At 39.9% G+C, this 24,247-nt stretch overlaps 1 protein-coding gene across 3 annotated transcripts in view; it reads right to left on the reverse strand.

Moving 5' to 3' along the window:
- The window catches only part of LOC110261044 (uncharacterized), a 116,844-nt gene extending 93,941 nt beyond the window's left edge, over positions 1-22,903 (reverse strand). For all 3 annotated transcript variants that reach the window (XR_014818287.1, XM_084980804.1, XM_084980807.1), the window contains exons 1-4: positions 22,780-22,903; positions 6,985-7,317; positions 5,840-5,984; positions 3,737-3,915 (exon numbers count right to left, since the gene is read on the reverse strand). The gene's annotated coding sequence lies outside the window, so the exon portion shown is untranslated. The remainder of the gene's footprint in view (positions 1-3,736; positions 3,916-5,839; positions 5,985-6,984; positions 7,318-22,779) is intronic.
- Positions 22,904-24,247: the final 1,344 nt, after the last annotated feature.

The raw sequence follows: 24,247 nt of genomic DNA on the forward strand, positions 1-24,247 counted from the left end.
TGTGGCATAGGCTGCAGCTGCAGCTCAGATTCAGTGCCTGGCCCAGGAACTTCTGAGTGCCATGGGTGCAGCCAAAAAAAAAATAAATAAAAAGAGATAGGTGCAACTGAGTTAGGAAGCAGATTGCTGGGAGATGGTGGGGAAGGGGATGCCTAAGGGGGGGAAGGGCATTGATCACCCATACATTATCAGATAATACCCCATATCCCCTCCAATGATTCTTCATTATGACATTATTTTTCATGTTGAAGACTATACTGCATTTTTTTTTTTGGTAGACTACTACTTTAACATCACCCCCCCACAAATCCAGATTTCTTTCTCTTTATTCACCAAAGTACTCTACAAAGTCTTAACAATGATCATCATTGCCCTCTGGGGCTTATATTTGGACCTTCATTTTATCAACTCCAAATGACAGGCTCATTCATTGATTCATCCATTCATTCTTTTTAAATCACTGATAGCTTATTTGTTAGAAAACACAGTTCTCTGATTTTGGAAATTCAAATTTATTAGTGGGTAGGTTAAAAAAAACAACAGGTCAATGTAACAGTTTGATAATTATTTTAATGGAACTAAATCCAACATTCCAAAGGAGAATACAGGAGGGTCCGTCATTTGCAATTTACCCTTCACACAGTGATCAGTTTTTGTACTAAAACAGGTATGATCACATTTCCCCCTTCTTAAAAACCTTTAACCTTCCAATATCAAGTATTTAATGTAGAAACAGTTATCCATCTACTCTGATCTTACTTCACCCAATTCTGTAGCCTTATCTCCCCTCACTTCTCCACTTACCATGTATTCCAATAGCGAACCTCCTATAATGACATCTTTTTAAGTTTCAAAAACTTTGCTAGTATTGCTTCCTCCTTGAAATATCTGCTTTCTTCATTTATTTAGGGCAGAACCCATGGCATATAGAAGTTCCCAGGCTAGGGGACAATTCGGAGCTGAGGCTGCCAGCCTACACCACAGGCATGGCAACACCAGATTCAAGCCGCATCTGTGCCACAGCTTCTGGCAATGCTGGATCCTTAACCCACTGAGCAGGGCCAGGGATCAAACCCGAATTCTCATGGGTACTGGTCAGGTGCGTTACCACTTAGCCACAATGGGAACTCCTTCTTCCTTTTTTTAACTTTTCAAAATTATAATCATCTTTAAAGATCCAGTTGAAATGCCAGCTCCTCTAAAAAGCCAGCCAAAACTTCTACTGAGCTCTATTTTTTTCTCTTTTTTATTACAATTTTCTTTGTCCTTACATACCAGCTTCCTCATTAAATTATAAGCTACTTAAGAATAGGGGCCATATCCTATTCAATCTGTATTCCCACATTAGGTTTCAAATAAAGTTGCTGTAGGAACCGATAACTTACAGCCGTGCTGGATCCTTGTTCAGTGGTTCCCAAACAATCACATTAAAAAAAAGGAAGTATATGCATGTGTGTCTTATATATAGTGTATGTACACATACACATCTATACCCTAAACTTTATCCCTGTTTTTCCTATTTCCCTGTGGCCCACTAATAAGTTTCCACAGACCATCACTGTGTGGTTTGCCGTGTGCACTGACAGTCTTGGATCACAGCTTGCCTACTTCCATATACTATCCCACAACTATTTTGTTTGCAACATGACACTGGCAGAGTAGACAACAACTCTATGACCCCATTATATTAATTCAGAAAGATGAATCACTTCCCTGTGACCATAAACCTAATAATACGTATAACATGAAATTTAAATTCAGATCTGCCTGACTCTAAAATTTACCTTCTTTCCAGGATATTATGCTGCTCCTCAATAAAGCCAAACTACTCTTGCCTCTCAATGATTCTCTAGTTACTCCAAATTCCAAAACTAATTTAGAGACTGGATATCCACCCAGCACTCCCTCAGGGTTAAAAATTGTGTCCCTTTTTCTGGCATCCATGCACTAGCATAAGTGAACTACTTACTGTGAATGAATGTCTCCAAAATGCACGTTTAAGCCTAGATCCCCAATGTAATGGTATGTAGAAGTGGATCTTTGGGAGATCATTAGATGATGGGGGTGGAATCCTTGTGAATGGGATTAGTGCCCTTCTAAGAAGGAATGAGATAACTGTTCTCAGTCATATCAGGATACAGCTGTCTACAAGCCAGAGTGGACCCTCATCAGACACTAGCTATGCCAAGTACCTTTATTCTAAGTTTCCCAGTCTCCAGAACTCTGAGAAATCAATGCTTATTGTTTTAAGCCACCTAGTCTATGGTATATTTGTTTTAACAGACCCATGTAAGACAACTACTGATAACAACACTTCCTCTAAATCTCATAATTCTTAAGGTGGTATCTAGTAAAGCCATGCAAAGTAGAAGAAATATACATTAACCATAAATCTGGAAGAAATCTTGTTGTAGCTAGTAATTTAAAAGAAAGAAAATGTGCTAATAGTTGTTAAGACTTTTTACTTATTAAATCAGGTGCTATAAAAATGATCTAAGGAATACTTTAATATGAGACTAATGGATTTCTTTGGTTTGTTTGTTTTTGTCTTTTTCTAGCACTGCACCCAAGGCATATTGAGGTTCCCAGACTAGGGGTCTAATTGGAGCTGCAACTGCCAGCCTATGCCACAGCCACAGCCATGCCAGATCTGAGCCTCGTCTACAACCTACACCATAGCTCACCACAACTGCCAGATCCTTAACCCACTGAGAAAGGCCAGGGATCGAACTTGAAACCTCATGGTTCCTAGTCAGATTCTTTAACCCCTGAGCCACAATGGGAACTCTTGAGGCTAATGGATTTTGAAAAAACAAATGAACTCAAGATATCAAATCATAAACCAAAATACATATTGTGATAATTATATCCTGACTTCTGATTACATATGATAACACACAAAAAAAGAATAAAGGGTCATTAGAAAATTACTCTTTTGTAAAGCAGCCATAATAATGGTTGTAAAACAGAGGTCCACATAAAAGAATGTATTTGTGGGGTTATTTTTTTTCCTCTAGTAATATGACAAGCCAGCTCTTAATGCTATGAAGTATTTGGTTCTACATATTAAGGATTTTATATCTCCCTTCTCCCTGCATGAATTAACATAGAACAACCATGAGGAAAACCTCATTTTGTTCAAACACTAAGTTCATTCCACTTTTATCAACTCTTGGTCTGGACAAATATTAAAACATATTTAAGAATGAAGAACAGATGCTTAATAATAACTTATCATAGGTTTGGAAATAAAAACCATTATGATTTAACTTAAAAGTATCAAACAATTATAACCATATGAAACCTACATTATATACGTTATAGTAGATATAAATATATCTCACATTGTGATTTTTTATCTTGATTATTTCCCTTAATAAGGATAATTTATTGCTAAATTCCTTTAAAATTTTCTAATACACTAGAGATGTTTATACATTTTTCTCAATGTTGTTGTATCTTATTTTACAAAAAGTTTTGTCTATCAAACAAATGATTAGTGTTATAAGAATTATCGAACAACATGATTACAGTGAATGGAAATCCAGACTTAGTCAATCATAGAAGTACAGTTGTGTATTTTAACTTCAAAAAATTTGAGCATGTATAAATTTTTCTTTGTTGCACCTCATCTGTGTTAATTATCATGTTACTATTTTCAATGCACAATTTTGCTTCCCATAAAAAGAAAACAAATATCACTATCTTCCCATAAAAAGAAAACAAATATCACTACCTTTTAATCTCTCCTTGGAGTGCTTCAATTTGCTTTTTCTTCTGTTCAGTCAGTTGCTTTAACTCATTTCTGTTACCCTGAAGTCGTTGTTCTTCTTTTTCCTTTTGTTTTAAACTCTTCTGGGCCTGCATTAGTTGTCCCTGCATTGAATTGCACTCCAATTTCAACTGATGAGAAGTCTAAAAGAAAATAAAAATCTGTTTAGCATTCTTTTATCCATTCACCCTACTTCAAGCTAAGCACTACTCTAAGTAGAAACTACTGGGTCTGATGGCCATAAACAATCCACTAGTAAACCACAAAAAAAGAAAAATCCCTGTCCTCACAGAGCTTTCATGACTGACACTATGCACTATTAGATGGCATGCTGAATTAATCTTCAATATTTGTTTAATCCTCCTTTCCTTTTTAACTTATATATTTGGATAGAGCTTGGAAATGGACTATTCCTTTACATCATAACATAGGGAAAAACAGCATTCATCTCTAGATTGCTGAAATGTCTACTGCCTTTCAAGGATATGCAAATGCTACCTGAGCCTGTTAGCCACCATCAGAAAGGATAGCTTCATATTAACTGCAATAAAACCAAAATAATTTTGGCAAATATGTTTAGTATTTGATGAAACTAAACTATACCGCACACAATTTGTCATTTAGAGATCTGAGGAATATTTTGTTAATACCTTCTTTTTACAATCTACTAGGATATAGTTCTGTTCAAAATTAGACATCATATAGAAGCTAAGAGAGGTTCCTCTGTGGCCAAGGAGAACTACACATTCTCCGACATTTCTAGCTAAGGTCATGTTTCATGTTTTATGCATATTTCACTATGAACATAATTTGAGCAATTTGACCATATTCTGAGTAACTTTTGAAAAAAATTCAGTGCTTCAGCTTATCTCCAACACAAAGGGAAATATTTTGTGCAAAGCAGGAATCAGGTAGTATAACAATAATGATTAACAAGTACCACTGGTTATGATAACCAATGACAAAGTAATAGCTAACATTTGACCATTTATTTTGTTAAGCTGGTTTTCTAAGCACTTTGAAATATATTAACCAATTTATTTCTCAAAATAATTCTATAGTGAACATTCTCTTATTAGCCTTATCTTCTACTGAGAAAACTGGAACACAGAGAGATCAAGTTGTCAGCCTAAGACAAGGCAAGACAGCACAGCTATTAAGTGGCACAACCAGGATATAAATCTGGACAATCTGGATTCAGAACTTATACACTAAACCACCATAATTTTGCCAGTTACATGTTGGCATCTAAAACACAGGTGTCTTCTTTCAAGCAACAACCAGAACACAACACTACAGATGTGTCAGGACCAGGTTTCACTACTTTATCAAATCAGATCTCTAGAAAGCTACATGCCTGGACTCTGGCTGCTGGAGGTATGCCTTCAGAAAAAATAGCAACATATTACTATACTCGCTTAATGTATATTATACTCTTGCTTCTTTTGATGGAGAACAACAGAAGTATTAACCACAGAAAATCTTTTTTTTTTTTTTTTTTTTTTTTTTTTTGTCTTTTTAGGGCCGCACTTGTGGCACATGGAGATTCCCAGGCTAGGGGTCAAATCGGAGCTGTAAATGCCTGTCTCCACCACAGCTACAGCAACAGCAGATCCAAGCTGTATCTGCAACCTACACCACAGCTCATGGCAACGCTGGATCCTTAACCCACGAAGCGAGGCCAGGGATCAAACCTGCATCCTCATAGACACTAGTCGGGTTTGTTAACCATTGAGCCATGACAGGAACGCCAACAAATCTCTTCATTGTTAAACAACCATTATCAAATATATTAATATCAATGTCCATGAAATTGCCCTTAAAATTTCATTTCTATGGAAAGCCTATCAAGACTTTTTTTTATCCATAGTAGTCTGCCTTAATCTAAATTATCTAATTATAACTCTATAGTTAGATTACTCAATTTTCCATCTTTAATTAACTACTTTTATTTTAGGCCTCTTATCAAAAACTAGGTTAACTCTTTTTAGTAGTGGGTAGAACACAAATGAAATAAACCTTCTTTTGACCTAATTATCACTGAAAATATTTTGAAAATATAAATACCTTATTATGCTATAACATATTTTGTTACAGAAAAAGAAAATCTTAGCTCCTCTTTTTCAAGTGAGTTTTTCAGTTCATTCTGTTCCTTATGTGCGCATTCTATCTGTACTTCAAGGTGATGCTTTAAATCTTTGCAGGTTTTCTCCTAAAAAAATGGAAACTATATTATGCCGAAAATATCTGTAGTAAAATAAGACTTTTGGTTTACAAGCTTATAAGGTCGTTAGAAGGAAATAAACCAGAATTGCTGATCATTGAAGATGGGACAAAATAATCCCATTTCATTAATAAAAACAGGCAAGTATTATAGCAGTAAGGAAGGAGGAACAGGAAAAGGCTAAGTGTTTCAATCATCAACCAAGAGTCACAATAAATAATTTAGATAGTATTTGGGCAAGATTTTAGAAAACTTTGGTTTGGAAGCCACATTTTTTGTCACAGAATTAATTAAATTAAATAACTTATGTGGTTGTGGATATGGTTTGGTTTTTTTGATCACATCTGTGGTGTGCAAAAGTTCTCTGGCCAGGGATCAAACCCATGCACACCACGGCAATGACCCAAGCCACAGCAATGACAATGCTGGATCCTTAACTCCCTGAGCCACCAGGTAATTCCAAATTATGCTATTTTAAACGTAGAATAATATGCTTCAAAAAAAAGGAAGCAAGGAAATTCTTAAAAAGAAAGTGTTGAAATGATAAATAAAAATAATCACATATACTTTAAGAGGGAATGTGTACAGATAGATGTTTTCTCCAAACAGAAAGGAACATAAAAGTAACATGAAAATCTTTTTTTTAGGAGTTTCCATTGTGGCTTGGCAGAAATGAATCCAACTAGTAACCATGACGGTACGGGTTTGATCCCTGGCCTTTGCCTCACCCAGTGGGTTAAGGATCTGGCATTGCCATGAGCTGTTGTGTAGGTCACAGATGCAGCTCAGATCCCACATTGCTGTGGCTGTGTTGTAGGCCTGCAGCTGTGGCTCCAATCCAACCCCTCCTGTGGGAATTTTCACATGCCATGGGTGTGGCCCTATAAAGCAAAAAAGAAAATGTCAAATATGAATTAGGCAGAAGAATCAGTACATTTTAAATATTATCACTTCTGCTTAAAAAAAAAAGTAAATACAAACAACTAACCATATCTAATATAGCAGCTTTTCCCTTCTGACTTTCCTTTTCAAATTCACTTCTGGAGTTCTTCAAAGAATCAGAAACTTTTGATAATTCCTCTTTTGCTCCAGAAAGCTCTGTTACTAGAGTTTCTTTCTCCATCTTCACTTTGTGTAGTTCTGTCACTGCTGCTTGAATTTTGTTATTCAATTCTTCCTGCTGCATTTTTGCATTTTGACTTAAATTTTCTATTTTCTTGTTTAAGGATTTTTTTTTCCTTCTTCTTGCTTGGTAAGCACTTGCTTAATATTTTCAAGTGCTTCAGATTTCTTCTGTAGATCCAACTTTGTACTGGATATGCTATTTAAGAAAAAATTTAATAATGCATAATTTATCACCTCTAATTTACCATTCAAAATAAATTATTAATTTTTAAACTTTTTTGTATCCTTAAGAAGTAAAAATAATAATTTAATGTATCAAGCCAGTACCACCTCACACCAGTCAGAATGGCCATCATTAGTAAGTCTACAAATAGCAAAGGCTGGAGAGGGTGTGGAGAAAAGGGCACCTTCCTACACTGTTGGTGAGAATGTAAATTGGTACAACCACCATGGAGGTTCAATAATATGGAGATTCCTCAGAAAACTAAATACAGAACTACCATATGACCCAGCAGTCCTATTCCTGGCCATATATCGAGACAAAACTTTCATTCAAAAAGATAAATGCACTCCCATGTTCACTGCAGCACTATTCACGATAGCCATGACATGGAAACAACTTAAATGTCCATCTACAGATTAATGGATTAAGAAGATATGGTACATATATACAATGGAATACTACTCAGCCATAAAAATGAATGAAGTAATGCCATTTGTAGCAACACATATGGAACAAGAGATTCTCATACCAAGTGAAATTAAGAAAAAAGAGGAAGACAAATACCCTATTTCATTTAAACGCAGAATCTGAAATACGGCACAGGAGTTCCCACTGTGGCGCAATGGAATTGGTAGGATGCAGGTTCAATCCTTGGCCCAGCACAGTGGGTTAAAGGATCCAGCATTGGTGCAGCTGAGGCATAGGTCTCAGCTGCAGCTTAAATCTGATCTCTGGCCCAGGAGCTCCATGGGCAGCCCCTCCCCCCTCAAAAAAATGGCACAAAATGAACCTATCTACAAAAGAGTAACAGACTCCCAGACTTACAGATTTGTGGTTGCCAAGGGGAAATGGGACAGACTGGGAGTTTGAGGTTAGTAGAAGCAAACTATTACATTTAGAATGGATAAGCAATGAGGTCCTATTGTATAACACAGGAACTATATCAAGTCTCAGGGAACTATATCTTGGAAGATAATATAAGAAAAGTAATATGTATATACGTGTGTGTGTATGTATATATACATGTATATGACTGGGTCACTTTTCTGTACAGCAGAAGTTGGTACAACATTATAAATTAACTGTAATTTTTTTTTTAAAAAAAGCAAAAAAAATTTAGTCAAAAAATAATAAAACCACACAACCAAAAAAATGCCGTAGAACATCTGTTCTGACTATTTAACAGATAAAGAAGATTTACCTCAAGTAAATAAATTAGTGGTAAAGTCAAGACCATCTAACGCCCCTGACTTAATCCCCAAAGAAAACTGTGCATAGAGCAAACCTAGCCTACGACAGCCAGAAAAGTTTTCCCTGTACTCTAAAGAACCTATTAACCCCTGAACATACAGAAATTTGCCTCCTTCCTTGAAAACATAAAACACATTATATCTTTGAAACGACTTAAACTTCAAAACACATAAGGTAAGTAGGAAAAAAATAGAAGAATATCTCATTTCAGATAGAGGAAGGACAAAAGATTTATTGTAATCTTAGAACCTAGCAGATTATGTAAGAGATTTGTTATTATTTGCCCCTTAAAAAATGCTTTCTGTAGCTAAATCAGTAAAAATTTATAAGAATAAGGAAATGCACATATTGCTGTAAGAGTTAAAGACTTCTCTTTTCATAAAATGAATACAATTATGTTTATATGCATATCAAAGGAAAAGCACATATTAAAGATCAACAAGTTTCTAAAGAGAAAATAAAACCAGATGCAAAGTAGTATTTCTAGAATGTATCCTCTTTCTAGTGTATTTTACCATCAATGTACTTACTATAAATTGAACAATATGTTAAAGAGAGATTATTAAAAGCTATATCAGCCACATAATTGAAGTTAGGTATTAATACAATACCAGAGCTGCACATATACCTTGAAAATTTCGAACTTTTAGTCCCAGAAACTTACTTTTACTTTCTAAAAAGTAGCTAGAAAAGTGAACTACATTCATAGGATCCTGTACCGCACTGATTTTTAAAGGTCTAAACAGAAAAGTCATTGTACTAATTATTACTTTACCATTTTAATATAATTAAAATCCATGTCAAGCAACCTTGAAATTAGGACTTGATATATTTATTCACTATGCTATTTAACTTTCCCACAAATAATTATTATAAAATCATATGACTATGTGAATCAAAGACAGCAATAGAAATAAAGGCCTTCATAGTGACTGCAAAACTTAGCTGTTTTTTTAAAGTCACTTAGTAATAAAAAAACAAAACAAATCAAAATGAAAAAAAAAAAACCACACATGATCTGGGAAACCTTAACACTCCGTTCTCAGAAACTGATAGAAATGACCAGAAGGGAAAAAATGGCAAGGATATGGAAGATTAGAACAATATTATCAACTACCTCAACCTAATTGATATTTATGGAATACTTTACCCAACAACACATATGTGTACCCAAGGAAAATTAACCAAGATAAGCCATATACTGGGCCCTAAATAAAACAGTTTGAAAAGTCTGAGTATGTTCTCTGACCTCAGTGGAATTAAATGAGAAACCAGTAACAGTAAGATATCTACAAGAATCCCAAATATTTGACAAGTAAACAAAATACTTCTAACTAACCATGATCAAAGAAGAAATCACAAAAGATATTTGAAAATATATTAAACTGCAGAGGAATGAAAATATAAGATGGAAGTTGGTGGGCTTGAATAGCATCAGTGGCCCTTGAGAAAGGTGGGCCCTGTGCCCTGTTATGTGGGCTGAGCCTTTCAACCAAGGTTGAGGGTTTAGTCAAACTCTAGATATGTTTACCTAGCTTGCCTTTCTTAGGTAGTACTCTAGAAAGGCAGGACCCAACATAGGAAATGTTCGTATAAAGGGAAAAAAAAAAAAAAACAAACAAACAAAAAAAACCTTAGTAGAAGTGGAAAGAACCACTGATCCCATAAGTGTCCTTGGGAAAGAGAACAAGAAGCAACTCAGAGGTCACCTTCAAAGACACATGACTGGCTTCCAGAGGTGACAACCAAGTTAGTGGGTGATACAAAGGATCAGGTGTACTCTCCAAACGTCAGCACTGGAAACTATGATGTTATCAGTGAGAAGAAATGCCATTTGCACCTGTATATCCTCAAATTCACAGTATCAGGACCCAATGTACTAGATATGAGAACAAAAAAATTTTGTCATCCCTCCCAAAACAAGGATGCAACCATGAAGGTGTAAAACAACTTAATTATTGATGGGTTTTATTTCATTTCTCTGAAAGGTAACTTTCCCATGCACCCAACTTCCATCTTTACTACTGAGAGTCAAAAATCTTCATGCTCTTGCCACAGATCAAGTCCGTCAACACAGTCGGAATGGAATATTTGGCATTTAAAGACAAAGTCTGCTGAAATGTGACTGGTAACAAGCCCTCCTATTTAACCATATTATATGGATTTATTTTTATTCATGTTAATATAAGCAGTTTATAGAATCAAGTAAATCCTTAAAGATGTGATGATAAAATTGAAATCTTAAAAATATGTTAATTCTTAGTTTACAATGCTCCCCCTTAAGTCATTAAGCTTATGTTTCTTTCTCCACTTCAACTTGTTTACTCAATTCTGTAGCTCTAAGCTCTAAATCTGTGTTCAGTTGTCTTTGCTGTTGTAGATCCTGCAAAGCTTGCTCCTTGCTTGCTTTAACTTCAAGTGAATCAGCTTCCAATTTCTATTGAAGAAATATAATAACAACTTTAATGTCAATTATCTACTATAACATTATACCACTTTTGTTTACATTCAAACTGGTGTTGACATAACACACAAAAATAGCCAAAAATATCTGTTATAATAAAAAATACACTCTGAAGCTTTCACTGAATAAAGCTGCCATTTATCATGGAATATTTAAGAAAACCTAGCAGCAGGCTTCCTATAGGAGAAGCAGTCACTGAGTTTTTAATTTTCAAAATTAACTCTAAGAGAAAAACTTAAAATAAGTATATTTGTTACCTGCGTAAAATTTATTAACTAAAGTCCGAAAAAACTAAGTAACAGGTTCACACATGGGCCCACTTAAAATATGTACTCCTTTATAATCACAGTTAATAATACTGAGATAATTAGAACTATTCACAACTAAAATGCAGTTGTCATGTCATCCTTCTCATTAACACCTATTGACCCTAAACATAAAACCAATTAAACTTCTGATTTTGCTTCTTCAATCTCTTCATCTAGAGATCATTGTTCTTCACAGTGTGATTTTTGTGTCATTCATGTAGATATAACTGTGGGCACTTTTACAAATTCACAAAAGTCAGGAGTTCCCTAATGGCTCAGCAGATTAAGGATCCGGCATTGTCACTGCTGCAGCTCAGGTTGCTGCGGTGGTGCAAGTTTGATCCCTGGCTGAGGCCCTTCCACATTCCATAGGTGAAGCCAAAAAAAAGTCAAACTGTTAAGTACATAGTTCAAAAATCTATGAGCAAGACATTTTCTTGTATAGCAGTAAAAAATTTTGTGCCCTAAATATTTTATAAGCCAATCTAGGTACCTGTAGTTCTTACTCAAGGCTTATATTTGACACTCAATGTAACTATGTTAATTCTATGTAACAGATGGAATACGTCCTAAAACAATGATTAGAAAAAATATCTAATATCCAATGTTGTGATAGGTTACAATAAATATTATTGGTTCTAAATAACTATTTTTAAAAGATACTTAAATAGACTTCTCATGAGACGCCTTCATCTAAAAAATTAGTTTTTTGTTTTTTTCAACCATTATGTCGAGTAATTTGTCATGCCATGTTATTGACCATAAAGAAAATAAAAAAAGGAATGCAGAGAAGATCTGAAAATGTAATTTTCTTCTTCCACGTTATACTGATGTGGATGTGGATGTATACAAATTCAAAGCCCAGGATTCTACAGTTGTACAGAAGTGCTTTATCTGACAGTGGAGGTATAACTTATATATATAGTAACTTGAGAAATTTTTAACTTACAGCAGTTTTAATTTAAAGGACAAGGGACTCAGGTCAAATCCTTCTCTCATATGTGTAGCCACTTAATCTCTTTAGCTCCAAACTTTCATCTGGAGTTGTATTAAAGAAAGAAGTTTACCATAGTGTAAATTATAATAAATTTAAATGATATTAAATTAGAAACAAAACCCAAAGAGTATAAATGTAAAGTTTAAAATAGGAAGAAATATGCCATCCCTGAATATTATACTGGAATAAAGAGGGAAAGAGACAGGAATGATATAGCAAAACAAAAAATAAGTTCCTCATAATTACAGAGTAGATCCCTGGTTGGCTGTCTCTTTGAAATATTTACACATACCATGGAACCAGTATATATGTTAACTGCTATTTGCAAAAGCCCTCCTTTAACAAAGAAGTTAAAAGTAAAGATGGAATTCAAAAATCAAACAAGAAAAAGCACAGGTAATTTTTTTTGGTTCCCAGGCTAGGGGTCAAATCAGAGCTATAGCCTACACCTAGCAATGTCACAGCCTACAGCAACATCAAATCCAAGCCAAATCTGCAACCTACGCCACAGCTCATGGCAACGCCAGATCCTTAACCCACTGAGCAAGGCCAGGGATTGAACCTGAAACTTCATAGTTCCTAGTTGGACTCATTTCTGCTGTGCCACGATGGGAACTCCATTTATATATTTATTTATTTATTTATTTATTTATTTAATTTATTTTTGTCTCTTTGCTATTTCTTGGGCAGCTCCCGTGGCATATGGAGGTTCCCACGCTAGGGGTCTGATCGGAGCTGTAGCTGCTGGCCTACGTACGCCAGAGCCACAGCAGCTTGGAATCCGAGCTGCATCTGCGACCTACACCACAACTCATGGCAACGCCGGATCCTTAACCCACTGAGCAAGGGCAGGGACCGAACCCGCAACCTCTTGGTTCCTCGTCGGATTTGTTAACCCCTGCACCATGATGAGAAATCTTTCTTTTTTTTTAATTTTTAAAACTTTTACATCACAGCTTAACCTTTGTTTGAAAGTTTGAAATCTTAGATTCCATCTGAGTCATCAATTACATTGCTACAGGAACAGAAAATATGGCGAAATTCAGTTTCTTTTATACAAACCCTAATTTGACCTTCTAATTCTTCAGTTTTCTGTTCTAAAGAGAGATGTTTCTCTTTATATTCTTTAAGATGACTTTTCACCTGACTGCCATATTCTTGCTTATCCTGCAAATGTGTAGTGACCTGAGCCAGTTGAGTAGTGACTTTATTCAACTCCTTTTAGAAAAGTAAAATTAAAGATAACTTCAGTAAGGATTACTTTACTCTAGTTCCCAAATGATCGGTTAAAGTAAAATAGAAAATTCTAATTTTATTGAAGAAACTACTTTGAGTAAGACAATAGATAAGTCTATCAAAGGTTAAATTTACCCACCAATATAAAGGACCTGAACTGAAGTTATACACAGCCTGAGATACTAAGTTTACATACCTAACAGCTCAATTAACTTTCTCAAGGAAGAGTTACTTTAGGAGCCAAAAGATACAGTAGAATATTAAATAAGCTAACAGTAAAATAACACTGTCACAAATAAATATTATCAATGTTCAAGGCAGCATTTTTTAATAATTTATTAATTATAATGATAACATAATGTTCATTTGGAATATCTAGTTGCACAGGGAAAACAAAACAAAAAAAATACTAGGAAATCCACTACCCATAGATAATCACTATTAATATTTTGATAAATTTCTTTCTAGTCTTCTCTGTATGCTAGCCTCTATTTTCTGATTTGTATGTTTAAAATAACAGGTCTTGCTTTACATAGTGTTTTATTGTAACCTTTGTTTTTCCATAACAATGCATCATGAACCTGACATTATTTTCTAAAATATCATTATACATCACTACATAAATTTCCGTTTTATTGATACAGACCATTTTTTAGCCAAAGTCTTATTTTACAGTCTTAGGTTGCTACAAAACTTTCTGCAGAGATGCAAAGTATGATTATTCCTTAGGGTAAAGGACTAAAGGTGAGCTAAAGAATAAGAAAAATCCGATACGGGAGGACAAGATGGCGGAGGAGTAGGGGGACACGCTCGCCCTCTCACACAAACACAACAAAAAAAGCACATCTACAGAAGAAATGACTCACACAGAACAGCAACCAATCGCTGGCAGAGGAACCTAAACTCCAATAACGGCAAGAAGTTCGTGAAATTATTGGGCAGAACGGGAGAAAAGAGGAGAGTGAGAGAAGGTGAATCCGAGTGGGATGGGCGCTCCCGAAAGGGAACTGCGGAGGAGAAAGGGATCCCGCACCCTGGAAAGTCACCTACACGGGGGAAAGATCAAACGAACCGGAGGAATCTCCAGATGCAGAGAAGAGTGTAGCAGTCAGTAAGTTGGAGTACGGAAAAACCCATCAAGAACCCAACGGACCATCTGAACTACGGGCAAAGTCACCAAAAATTGAGACGCCTGGTTGGGGGCTGGGCACCGAGACCTTGCCTCTGAAGGTTAGTCCCCGAGAGGAGGCCGGGGGACGCCTGGGTGGGGGCTGGGTACCAAGACCTTGGCTCCAGAGATTAGTCCCCGGGCTAGGGGGCAGGGCAGAGCGGAAACTGCTTGGGAGGTCTCTAAACCATTTGAAGGGGCAGAGACTGCCTGGGAGACTAGAAAACAAAGCTGTCGCAGAGGAAGGGAGCAATACTCTAAGGGCGGGGAAGTGGAAAGCCGCCTCAGAGGGAACCTGGGAGAAGAGCCTGGTCTGCACCCGTGCTGGGGAGGGGAGAGAAGAAGGGGTGGGTCCCCATAGAATACCCCCCACACCACAGCAAGCTTACAGGTCCGCTAGCTAGCAGAAAGCTGCGCTTCCCAGTGCATCCCCCCCGCCCCCACCACCCCCTATGCTCTCGCTGGACCTGGGGCAACCTGCCATCCAGGAGGGCTGGTCTCAACAATTGCCTGAAGCCTACCACCACAGGGGCTGTCCCTGCACAGGCCTGCTTGCCCTTTGGAGGGGCTACACTTCTGCAGAGCAGCACCAAACACCACCAGCACCCTAGAAAAGGCCTGCAGCCCAGAAAAGCTAGAACAAGCCTAGCCAGACTGTGAATAGATCGGCCTAATTCTCTGACGGTTTTTCTGAGACGGGCTGCCCCGGGGAGGAGCCTCTTGGGTCTCCAAGGGCCTTGCTACCCGCCCAGGCCCCCAGGGGGTGCTGAGAGCTAGTGGACCCGCTGCATAGGACTGCCAGCTCCAGGCAGGACCCCCTGCCGCCCAGAAAAGCTGCAACAAGACTGGCCGAGTTGGGAAAAGATCTCAGACGGTTTTTCTGAGTCGGGCTGCCCTGGGGAGGAGCCTCTTGGGTCTCCAAGGGCCCTGCTACCCGCCCAAGCCCCCAGGGGGTGCTGAGACCTAGTGGACCAGCTGCATAGGACTTCCAGCTCCAGGCAGCACCCCCTGCAGCACAGAAAAGCTGCAACAAGCCTGGCCGAGTTGGGAAAAGATCTCAGACGGTTTTTCTGAGTCGGGCTGCCCTGGGGAGGAGCCTCTTGGGTCTCCAAGGGCCCTGCTACCCGCCCAAGCTCCCAGGGGATGCCCCACTCCCGTGAAATAACTGCTCAGCACCACCAGCCCCCTGGAAGGGCCCCTGCGGCCCAGAAAAGCTGCAACAAGCTCAGCCAGACTGTGAAAAGATTCACCTACATCCTCAGGCTGTCCTTCTGAGTTGGGCTGCCCTAGGGAAGAGCCTCTCAGGTTCTCAGTGACCCAGATAGCTTCTCCAGCCCCCAGGGGGTGATGCACCCCTGAAGAGCAGCTGCCCAACACCGCCAACTCCCTGCAAGAACCCCACAGCCTAAAAACACCAGAGCAAGCTCTGCATGACCAAGTGAAATCTGCTACCATCGTGGGGTGGACCTCCCAGTCCTGTCTGCCCTCAGGAAGTCCTCCATTGCTTCAAAGAAACACTGTTAGCCCCATCAACACTCCAGAAAAGCCACACTGCCTTAAAAAAGATTGACCAACAACGCCAGCCCTCAGGAAATATTCCACGGTAGTGACAAGGCAAACACTACCCGATCACGGAGAGTACAACTCCAAAAGGAGAAAGAAAACAACAAGCAAGATGAAGAAGCTGAGAAACCACCCCCAGTCAAACCAACAGGAGAACTCACCTCAAACAGTCAACAATGAAACAGATCTCTGCAGTCTGACAGACCTGGAGTTCAAAAGAGAAATAGGGAAAATACTGAAGGAATTAAGAGAAGATATGAACAGTAATGCAGATACCCTCAGAAAGGAACTAGAAAATGTAAGGAGGAGCCAAGAGAAACTAGAACATTCATTTGCAGAGACGCAAACTGAACTAACGGCAGTAAAAACCAGAATGAATAATGCAGAAGAACAAATCAGTGATATGGAAGATAGAATAATGGAAATCACTCAATCCGGTCAACAGACAGAAAACCGAATCAAAAAACTGGAAAGCAATATAAGAGACCTATGGGATAATAGAAAGCTGGCCAATCTACGCATAATAGGAATTCCAGAAGGAGTAGAAAATGATAAGGGAATGGAAAATACATTTGAAGAAATTATCGATGGAAACTTCCCAAATCTAAAGGATACTGGGTTCAAGATACAAGAAGCACAGAGGGCCCCAAACAAACTGAACCCAAACAGACCCACACCAACACACATCATAATAAAAATGGCAAAAGTTAGTGATAAAGAGAGGATCCTAAAGGCAGCAAGAGAAAAACAGAATGTTACCTACAAGGGAACCCCCATAAGAATATCAGCTGATTTCTCTACAGAAACACTACAGGCCAGGAGGGAATGGCAAGAGATATTTAAAGTGCTACAAGGAAAACATATGCAACCTAGAATACTTTATCCAGCAAGAATATCATTTAAAATAGAAGGGGAAATAAAAATTTTTCCCAACAAACGAAAACTTAAAGAATACAGCAACACAAAACCCAGGTTAAAGGAAATTTTGAAAGAGCTTCTCTAAACCAAAAAGGAAGGAAAGGGAAGAAAAAAGAAAAGAAAAAAAAAAGAAGAAGAAGAAGAGGAAGAACTAGGACTGAGGAAATTGCAATCAGAGAGCAGTCACTCAAATAAGCCAGCATACAGATTTAATCATGAACATACTTCAAACAAAATAAAATTAAAAAGAAAAAAATAAAAGAGTCATCAAAACCACAAAATGTGGGCAAGGGATGTTAGGAGGTAAATTACCCTTTTTGTTTGTATGTATGTCTCTCTTCTTAATTTTTAATATAGTAATGAAGTGTTTGAACTTACAGGACCATCAGGCTAAAACACACAATTATGGGAAGGGGTTAGCATACTTAAAAAACAGGGCAACCACAAGCCAAAACCAAATATTGCATTTACAAAAAATGAAAAAAAAATACACTCAAGCAGATAATAACAGGAGACCATCCAACAAAAAAAAAAAAAAAAAAAAAAAAAAGAAAGGAAGAATGGAGAACCATAGAATCAACTGGAACACGAGGTTCAAATGGCAATAAATAATCATCTATCAATTTATCACCTTAAATGTCAATGGACTGAATGCCCCAATCAAAAGACACAGAGTGGCTGAGTGGATAAAAAGGCAAAAACCTTCAATATGCTGCCTACAAGAAACTCACCTTAGGACAAAAGATACATATAGATTGAAAGTGAAAGGGTGGGGAAAAGTATTTCACGTCAATAGACATGACAGAAAAGTAGGAGTCGCAACGCTCATATCAGACAAAATAGACTTTAAAACAAAAGACATAAAGAAAGACAAAGAAGGACACTACTTAATGATTAAGGGATCCATCCAAGGAGAGGATGTTACTATCATCAACATATATGCCCCAAACATAGGAGCACCCAGATACATACAACAAATATTAACAGACATAAAGGGAGATATTGATGAGAATACAATCATAGTAGGAGACCTAAACACCCCCCTCACATCAATGGACAGATCCTCTAGACAGAAAACCAATAAAGCAACAGAGATCCTAAAGGAAACAATAGAAAAGTTAGACTTCATTGATATCTTCAGGACACTACATCCAAAAAAATCAGAATACACATTCTTTTCAAATGCTCATGGAACATTCTCAAGAATCGATCACATATTGGGACATAAAGCGAATCTCAATAAATTTAGGAGCATAGAAATTATCTCAAGTATCTTCTCTGACCACAATGCCATGAACTTAGAAATCAACCATGGGAAAAGCAAAGAGAAAAAACCTACTCCATGGACACTAAACAACATGCTACTTAAAAACCAATGGGTCAATGAAGAAATCAAGAAGGAAATTAAAAACTACCTTGAAACAAATGATAATGAAGACACAACCTCTCAAAATCTATGGGATGCTGCGAAAGCAGTGCTCAGAGGGAAATTTATAGCAATACAGGCCTTTCTCAAAAAAGAAGAAAGATCCCAAATGGACAACTTAACCCTCCACCTAAACGAATTAGAAAAAGAAGAACAAAAAAGTCCTAAAGTCAGCAGAAGGAAGGAAATTATAAAGATCAATGAAGAAATCAATAAAATAGAGATTCAAAAAACAATAGAGAAAATTAATAAAACCAAGAGCTGGTTCTTTGAAACGGTGAACAAAATTGACAAACCCCTGGCCAGACTCACTAAAAAGAGGAGAGAAAGAACCCAAATAAACAAAATTATAAATGAAAAAGGAGAAATCACAACGGATACTGCAGAAATACAAAAAACCATAAGAGAATACTATGAACAACTATATGGCAACAAGTTTGACAATCTGGAAGAAATGGACAATTTTCTAGAATCTTACAGCCTGCCAAAACTGAATCAAGAAGAAACAGACCAACTGAACAGACCCATCACTAGAAATGAAATGGAAGAGGTCATAAAATCACTCCCTACAAATAAAAGTCCAGGACCAGATGGATTCACAGGCGAATTTTATCAAACATATAAAGAGGAATTGGTGCCCATCCTCCTTAAACGCTTTCAAAAGGTTGAAGAAGAACGAATACTGCCAAAGACATTCTATGATGCCACCATCACCCTCATTCCAAAACCAGACAGAGATACCACCAAAAAAGAAAACTGTCAGCCAATATCATTGATGAGTATAGATGCAAAAATTCTCAACCAAATCTTAGCCAACCGAATCCAACAACATATCAAAAAAATTATACACCATGACCAGGTAGGGTTCATCCCAGGTTCACAAGGATGGTTCACCATACGCAAATCAATCAGCATCATACACCACATTCACAAAAAAAAAGTCAAAAATCATATGATCATCTCAATAGATGCAGAAAAAGCATTTGACAAAGTTCAACATCCATTCATGATCAAGACCCTCGCCAAAGTGGGTATAGAGGGAACATTCCTGAATATAATCAAAGCCATTTATGATAAACCCACAGCAAACATAATACTCAATGGGGAAAAACTGAAAGCCTTCTCACTCAAATCTGGAACAAGACAGGGATGCCCACTCTCACCACTGCTCTTCAACATCGTTTTGGAAGTCTTAGCCACAGCAATTAGACAAACAAAAGAAATAAAAGGCATCCATATAGGAAGAGAAGTGTTAAAGCTGTCACTGTATGCAGATGACATGATTCTATACCTAGAAAACCCTAAGGACTCAACCCCAAAACTCCTTGAACTGATTAATAAATTCAGCAAAGTGGCAGGATATAAGATTAACATTCAGAAGTCAGTTGCATTTCTGTATACCAGCAATGAAATATTAGAAAAGGAATACAAAAGTATGATACCTTTTAAAATTGCACCTCACAAAATCAAATACCTCGGAATACACCTGACCAAGGAGGTAAAGGACCTATATGCCGAGAACTATAAAACCTTAATCAAAGAAATCAAAGAAGATGTAAAGAAATAGAAAGATATTCCATGCTCCTGGATTGGGAAAATCAATATTGTGAAAATGGCCATTCTACCAGAAGCAATCTACAGATTCATTGCAATCTCGATCAAATTACCCATGACATTTTTCACAGAACTAGAACAAACAATCCAAAATTTTATATGGAACCACAAAAGACCCAGAATCGCCAAAGCAATCCTGAGAAACAAAAACCAAGCAGGAGGCATAACTCTCCCAGACTTCAAGAAATACTACAAAGCCACAGTCATCAAAACAGTGTGGTACTGGTATCAAAACAGACAGACAGACAGACCAATGGAACAGAATAGAGAATCCGGAAATAAACCCTGACACCTATGGTCAATTAATCTTTGACAAGGGAGGCAAGAACATAAAATGGGAAAAGGAAAGTCTATTCAGCATGCATTGATGGGAAACCTAGACAGCTGCATTCAAAGCAATGAAACTAGAACACACCCTCATACCATGCACAAAAATAAAATCAAAATGGCTGAAAGACTTAAATATACGACAGGACACCATCAAACTCCTAGAAGAAAACATAGGCAAAACACTCTCTGACATCAACATCATGAATGTTTTCTCAGGTCAGTCTCCCAAAGCAATAGAAATTAGAGCAAAAATAAACCCATGGGACCTAATCAAACTGAAAAGATTTTGAACAGCAAAGGAAACCCAAAACAAAAAGACAACTTACAGAATGGGAGAAGATAGTTTCAAATGATGCAACTGACAAGGGCTTAATCTCTAGAATATATAAGCAACTTATACAACCCAACAGCAAAAAAACCAATCAATCAATGGAAAAATGGGAAAAAGACCTGAATACACATTTCTCCGAAGAAGATACACAGACGGCCAACAAACACATGAAAAAATGCTCAACATCGTTGATTATAAGAGAAATACAAATCAAAACAACCATGAGATATCACCTCACACCAGTCAGAATGACCATTAATAAAACCACAAAGAACAAGTGCTGGAAGGGCTGTGGAGAAAAGGGAACCCACCTGCACTGCTGGTGGGAATGTAAACTGGTACAGCCACTATGGAGAAGAGTCTGGAGATACCTTAGAAATCTATACATAGCTGGGGCTCCGCTGCCATCCTCACCTCCCGCCCCAACGCTCGCGGTGGCCCTCCACAGTCCCTGCGCTCTCCCTTCCCCTGCACGCACCCAACCCCCACGCCTGCGCCGCCCCCAAGCCGCTCCCCGCCACCCTCCTCCCGCCCAAAACACGCACCTTTCCCCCAAACACTTCCTGGGACCTTCCCTCCCCTTTTCCCAAGCATCCTAGGCACCCTCTTCCCTTCTCAAAAAGATAAACACAAACCTACCTTGGACCTGCCCGCTGCAGCCCTGCTCACGCCCTCAGCTCCTTCACCCATGCTTGCTCGCCGCGGTGTCCCTCAGCAGTCGCTCCGGGGGCTCCCTTCCCCGGCACGCACGCAACCCCCACGCACGCCACGGCACGCACGCAACCCCCTCGCACGCCACGGCACGCACGCAACCCCCACGCAGGCGCTCTGCACAACCGCGTCCCCGCCCCCCTCGCCCCTCTCTGCCCCCACCCACACCCCCCCCTTCCTGGAAACTTTCCCCATCAGCTCAAAGGCATCCAACCTACCCACCCCTCTACCCCCTTCTCAAACAAACAATCAAACGAACAAACACACACAGCAAGCCAAAAACCAAAACAAAAAACACCTCACTTGAACCTGTCTGCTGGAACTCCACTGACAGCCTTACCTCAGTCCCCCCCTGCTCCCCTGGCCCTCAGCACTCCCTTCAGCTCTCCCTTCCCCTCTGTTCAGGCACTACCCACAAGCCCCTCCCAGCTGCCCTGGCCCATTCCCACACGAACCCCTCTGGGCTCCTTTCCTGACATCCTTCCGCTCCCATGTGCTAAGGGGTCCTCATCCTCCACCCTCTTCCCCCTTCACAACAACCAACCAAAAACCAAAAACCAACAACAAAAACCACCACCACCGCAGCAGCCACCAAAACCTACCTTGAACCTATCCCCTAGAATGCCCCTCACAACCTCCCCGCAGGGCCCCAGGCTCTCCGTGTCCCTCTCCATTCCCTCCGGCCTCCCTTCCCCTGCACCCACGCAACCCCCACGCACGCTCGGGGGGCAAGGGGTGCCTGCCCGCCTCCACGCTCCCCGCACTCGCACAGGCCCAACCCTTCCTAGGACCTCGCCTCCACTTTTCCAAGGGATCCCATCCACCCTCTTCCTGCCTCTCAAAACTAACCCTAACTTCAACCTCTCAGCTGGGGCTCCGCTGCCATCCTCACCCTCCCTCCCCCACGCTCGCGGTGGCCCTCCCCATTCCCTCTGAGCTCCCTTCCCCTCCACGCAGCTAACCCTCCTGCACTCAACCCCCATACCTGCCCTGCACTGAAGCCGGTCCCTCCCCAACCACGCACCTTTCCCCCAAACACTTCCTGGGACCTTCCCTCCCCTTTTCCCAAGCATCCTAGGCACCCTCTTCCCTTCTCAAAAAGATAAACACAAACCTACCTTGGACCTGCCCGCTGCAGCCCTGCTCACGCCCTCAGCTCCTTCACCCATGCTCGCTCGCCGCGGTGTCCCTCAGCAGTCGCTCCGGGGGCTCCCTTCCCTGGCACGCACGCAACCCCCACGCACGCCACGGCACGCACGCAACCCCCTCGGACGCCACGGCACGCACGCAACCCCCACGCAGGCGCTCTGCACAACCGCTCTGGCTCTGGAGAGGGATGTGACCTCACCTAGGCAGGCTGCCCATGGGCCAACCCCACCAAACAGCATGGCCTTGGCTGCTCTCTGCACATGGAAAATGCCCCCTTGTCTTCCTCACCTTTATTCAAACCCGACACATATTTCAAGGCTAGTTCACTATTATCTTTTCTCTAACCCTCTCCTGATTCTTCAACAGCATTCCTCTTAGAACTTCCATGGTGACTTTAGACTGTTTGTGTAACTGAAAATATACCCACCCCCCACCCCCAAAGGGTTAGGGTTAGGAGTCCAAGCTCCACCTCTGGAACTCACCATGGATAAACTGTACTTAGGATGCTCTGCATTTTTCTCTTGGAGGAAGCGGCTCAGGAGGATCAAGGACACAGCATCCAAGAAACATTTTTACGGGCAGTGCCGCATGGTGCTGGGGCCCAAGAAGCTCTGTGGAGATGGCAGGCAGTGGGTCCTGGGTCCTCCTGCCCCCTTCCCGCCTCCACCAATGCCACTTCCAGATGACTCCCTGCCCTTTCCCATCCACTTCAATCTCCTTGTACATACATGCAGCAGCCTCCAGAGGGGAGACAAAAGTCCTGGAGTTTGGCTCTGTCCAGCTTCTGCCCTCCTCACCTCTCATCCAGGCTTCCAGGTGAGACTAGAGAAGTTTCTGTCATTTCTTCACTCTTGGAGCAGAGACCTGACCAGAAGGATGTGTTGCCAGGAAGAGGAAAGCAAGGCTTAGGGATGAACCAACCCTCGCCCAAACTGCAAGCTCAAGCCAGTCCCCACCTGGGTGTAATTGGCCAATAAGTTGGGTCTCATATGTTAGCTCCCCCCCTACATTTGTGGCTGATTCTTCCCAGGATCATGATTGGCAGATTCTGAAGTTTGGGATCAAATCAGAAGGACCAAGGGAAACTAGTTTGTACACAGCTTTCTTCCGTCCTGGAGTGGTGCAGAGGATGGAAAGCTAAAAGTGACTAGAACCTTCTCATCCTGTGAAAGTCTTTACCATGTTTGGAAGACTCCACTGGGGTCTTTGTGTCTCATAGAAAATGTGGCTTAAAGGTTTATCAGAGAGCAGGGATTCCTCTGAAATCAAGGAGAAAAGACCTCAATGCTGCAGGATAGGGGCCCAGTGGGCTCTTCAGAGGTAGCAGCACCTAGACACCCCTCCCAGGAGACCCTGCTTGTCAATCACCGTTCTCTTTGAATGGGGACTGCTCACCACACCAGCCTCATAACAAGCACCTGCTTCTGGATGAGGCAG

This window comes from Sus scrofa, chromosome 10 (assembly GCF_054392235.1).
Source record: "Sus scrofa isolate SSC_HxYL_T2T_F1_AM1 chromosome 10, Sscrofa_HxYL_maternal_Yorkshire_Landrace_v2.0, whole genome shotgun sequence".
NCBI lineage: Eukaryota > Metazoa > Chordata > Mammalia > Artiodactyla > Suidae > Sus > Sus scrofa.